The following is a 4,619-nucleotide window of genomic DNA, read 5'->3' as shown; positions in this document are numbered from 1 at the left end:
GGGTGGGAAGGGACAGAGGGTCAGAAAGAGGGGTGGAAATAATTCTAGGAACTAGAATTGGAAATTTATTTTTTCTGTAATGTGCATGAGTCACTATGCAGTGTGTACTGGATGGGAGATAGCATTTTGTGTGCTGGGATGATGCTTTGGGAAGGAATGTAAATTGAGTTACAAAAAAGAAGTTTCAGGAAAAAAAATATATATCTATTCAATGACTGCAGTAGGATATGTAGCCCCAGTTAGGTGCTACTTTATAGGATGTGTAAAGTTAGACTTGTGCTCATGGAAATGTGTGTGTCACCTGTGTTTGCTATGAGGGTATTTGGATTGATTAGGGTCTTTGGTGATTCAATAAAATGTGGGGGGAAAACAGTATAGAAAGCAAACGTAGATACCGGAGACAGTGTGGGAGGAGAGCGGGAGGTGGCAGAGGGTAAGAGATAGGGAACCAAGGATGGGGGGGAAAAAAGCAAAACATATAGAAAACAAGAAATGGAAGATCATTTGCTGAGAATAACAAGTTTGTTGATGTACTCTATTGAGATAATATACTCTGGATGGAAAATCTCATTTTGTATGCTGTAATGATGTACAATGAATGAATGCAAATAAATAAATTGGAAAAAAAAGAATATGTATATACATCCAGTGACCTTGCATGAAGAAACTTGCTGTCTACAGAAAAGGACTTTGCAGTTCACCCACACAAAGCAGGAGTAATGGTCAGCGAGTATGTGTGTGGGTACGTGTTTACACACGAGTGTATGCGCATATGTGTGTGCCCGAGCGTACGTGTGTGCTTGTGTCAATAGGGGAGGAAGTAGGGAGGGGATGTATGCATGCTTGCTTTCTTGATTTTTATCCAGAGTTATTAATAAGAGTGGAATCGAAGGCTCAGCTCCCAGAGGTGGTTGCTGACTTTACGCAGAGGAGAGGCTATCCCGTGTGGCCATAGCTTGCACTTTCAGCCCCGGAATGCAGCAAGAGAGAGCAGGTAACCCCAAGGAGTCCCAGTCGTCAGAAAGTCAGCCCAGCCACGTGATGACGGCTCAGTGTCGTCGCTAGAAATGAGGGAGAGGAGACTTGGATGCTGAGCTCTGCGACTCCACCCTCACTGCGGGAACCCTCTGTCAGGGCGGGAAAGTAACCAGCTGCTGAAGGGCCCGTACGCAGGCCCATGTCTCCCTCTGCTTGTGTGTGTGTGTTGCTTTTACCTGCGTGCCTGTTCAGAAAGCTGTAAATGCTTGGGAACCAGCAGTTAGCGTAATGGCTATGTCGCCAGACCCCCATGTAGTCGACCGTGGTTCGCGTCCCAGACCCGGTGGCTTAAAACTCACGCCGGGCGTGTGTATGTGCGTGCCCAAGATCCCGAGAGGAGAATGGAGGAGAAGGGATTGTGGTGTGACCATCCCACCTGGGGGGTGATTTCTCGCTTTCTGTCTCTCTGTCTCTGTCTGTCTGTCTGGCAAGCGCACGCGCCCTATAGCGAAAATCTCTCCAAAAAAAAAACCTCTCAAAAGAAAGCTGTAAATGCCATTAAACCCTGAATAATGTAATAAGGTGTGTGACTTCTGACCGGTAGACTTCGGTTCTGAGTAATTAACGACAGCTTCACTGAGTGCGCGAGCTCTACCAGGTGGCACTAGAATTCTAAGTGACATTTTGTTTTTAATGTATTGAGTTGTTTTGATATGCCAGACAAGAAAATGCAGGCTTTATGCTGCATTAGTTAATGAAATAGTCTGTCGGGAGAGATGCCAGGTTTCAGGGTGCTCCACCATCTTTGTTTTCAGCACCATCTGCTCGGTCCACCACGCTGCTGTTTACGTTCCCATATCCAGGCTGAGTTCGGAGCTGCCACGTTGTCCCCACCGGCTTCCCTAACACGAGTGCTCCCTCAGTGACCTCTAAACACGCTCTCCTCCTCAGCTCCCGGGTGGGCGTGCTAGTGCTTTTCTGGAAAGAACCTGTTCTTATTTGAGGCCTGTTCATTGGTGAGTCAGCGTCTCAGTCTTAACAGTTCTCTTTGCAGCTTTTCCGAGGACATATGGGTGGAATTTGCCCAGTCGAAACCTGGAAGGCTCTTCTTCCGGATTCCCTTTTCTCCTTTGCCCCTCTGTCTTCTCCCAGGATCCGACTTCCTAGCCTGTCCCCGCCCCTCAGGTCAGAGCGCATGGAGATGCAGCCCTGCACCTGATTAAAGCCACGGAGGTGCTTGCGTTCTTCAAAGTGGGCACTTGCAGGACCAGCAGTTAGCGTAATGGCTATGTCGCTGGACTCCCATGTAGTCGACTGCATTTCGAGTCCCGGACCCGGTGGCTTAAACTCATGCCAGGCGTGCGTGCGTGCGTGCCCAAGATCCCGAGAGGAGAATGGAGGAGAAGGGATTGTGGAGTGACCATCCCCCCTGGGGGGGTGATTTCTCGCTTTCTGTCTCTCTGTCTCTGTCTTTCAGGCAAGCGCACGTGCCCTATAGCGAAAACCTCTCCCCCCCCCAAAAAAAAGAAAAAAAAAATGGGCACTTGCTGCTCTTGAGCACCTGTTTGACATTTGTTTGATATAGTATTGTTAATTTGCATAGTAATACTATTTTATTTAACCCTGTTCGTAATAATTGTTGATATCGAAGTGACTAAATACAGTGCAGCCTGCATTTAACTCCTCTGTCCTCACCTGGCTCAAATTTCTAAATTAAATGTTAGACTGGGAATGAAAGTATGCTTCATTCAATTAATTTTGCTGCTTATAAAAAGCTGCACTCTGTGATGCAAAAATCACACTGTGGAACACCATACATTCTGTAACTAACAGACAGTTTCCTCATAACAAGTTTAGTTATTAATAAATGCCAAGATGTTCTCTATATGGTGCTCAGAGAAAATATTGGGCTGTTTGGAGGGTCATGACACATTTTTGCATAGAAAAACATGTCATGGGGACCAATAGATGGCATAATGGTTAGGTTGCAGGACTCCCACATAGTTGACCGTGGTTTGAGTCCCAGACCCGGCAGCTTAAAACCCACACCTGGCGCATGTGCGTGTGTGCCCAAAATCCCGAGAGGAGAATAGAGAAGAAGGGATTGCAGAATGACCTTCCCCCCAGGGGAGTGATTTCTCACTTTCTGTTTCTCTGTCTCTCCAGTGAGTACACACACCCTGTAGCAAAAACCTCTTAAAAAAGAAAAGTTATAACTTTCCTGACCGCCTAATAATTGTGGAGTAAGAGACATCTTTTGTGATTGTGCGGTAGGGAGGTCTCGACGTCTGTGTTACGTCTGTATAGTTTCTCTCCAGCAAAACGCCTCTGCGGATGATTGTAGATCTTCAATATCTTGCACTTACCTATCTTTCTTGTCTGTATCCCCAGTTGATTTCAACTTTCCTCCTCTGCAAACAACTACTTTTATTTCATCATGCAAGTAGACGGATCCTTTTGAAAGCTGATGAATCAGCAGAGCCAGAAAATGACGCATGTCTGCTGTGTGTTTACTGATGACGTGCAATCTGATTGCTGTAAGTACTACACATTTCTGTTCAAGCAGAGTTTAGGCAAAGAGTCACCTCTGTTCTTTGTGCCTTTCTTTCTTTTTTTTTTTTTTTTTTTTTTTTTTTTGAGAGATTTTCGCTATAGGGCGTGTGCGCTTGCCAGACAGACAGAGAGAGACAGAGAAACAGAAAGTGAGAAATCACCTCCCAGGGGGGATGGTCACGCCGCAATCCCTTCTTCTCCATTCTCCTCTCGGGATCCTGGGCACGCACACACACGCGCCCGGCGTGAGTTTTAAGCCACCGGGTCTGGGACGCGAACCATGGTCGACTACGTGGGAGTCCAGCGACATAGCCATTATGCTAACTGCTGGTTCCCCTTTGTGCCTTTCTTAAGTGGAAAAAAATTCTCCTTGAGACTATAACAGAACTTGTGATAATGCAGATTAGAGCTTAACATCAAAACATGGAAAAGTACATGTGATTCAGAAAGTAAGATCCTCCCTTCTGTGGTTAATATCCTCATATATATACCCCTCATGAGGATGATGAAGATTGTTTGTTAACCTTTACTATCATACCTGAAATAAAACCTCTAGAAGAAAATCCTACTATTTTTGGTTCTAGGTAAATCAATAGGGTTTCACTTCATTTCAACCACATTTTCCAAACCACTAGACCACTAAGTGTTCACTGGAGACTTTATGGTCATGGTAGATTGAGAGCAACTGGTAATTAATGATTTGATATTGAGTACTAAGAAGCAAAGACTCAAAACCCACAAACCTCAGTCCATTAAATTACCCTGTTTTGAATCTGTAGTAAAAAAAATATATATAGGTTTTTGTCATAGGACATGTGCACTCACCAGAGAGAGACAGAGATAAATGGAGAGAAGGAAAGTGAGAAATCACCTCCCGGGGGGATGGCTATGCTGCCATCTCTTCTCCTCCATTCTCCTACTGGGATGTGGGCATACCCTCACACGTGTCTGGCATGACTTCAAGCCTCCAGGTCTGGGACTCAAACCGCAGTCAACTATGTGGGAGTCCAGGGCCTTAACCACCGCACCACCTGCTGGCTCCCATAAGCAGATGATTTTAAAATAGCCATTTTACTTTGGATTATATA

At 45.5% G+C, this 4,619-nt stretch overlaps 1 long non-coding RNA gene across 3 annotated transcripts in view; it reads left to right on the top strand.

The window, feature by feature from the left end:
- The window catches only part of LOC102488067 (uncharacterized), a 51,031-nt gene that overhangs the window by 7,633 nt on the left and 38,779 nt on the right, over nt 1-4,619 (top strand). For all 3 annotated transcript variants that reach the window (XR_001370311.2, XR_334390.3, XR_003549231.1), the window contains exon 2: nt 3,370-3,515. This is a non-coding gene — a long non-coding RNA (uncharacterized LOC102488067). The remainder of the gene's footprint in view (nt 1-3,369; nt 3,516-4,619) is intronic.

This window comes from Tupaia chinensis, unplaced genomic scaffold (genome assembly GCF_000334495.1).
Source record: "Tupaia chinensis unplaced genomic scaffold, TupChi_1.0 Scaffold000212_1, whole genome shotgun sequence".
Classification (NCBI taxonomy): Eukaryota; Metazoa; Chordata; class Mammalia; order Scandentia; family Tupaiidae; genus Tupaia; species Tupaia belangeri.
The sequence above is the reverse complement of the archived record's forward strand: the minus strand, read 5'-3'. Positions and strand labels throughout refer to the sequence as shown.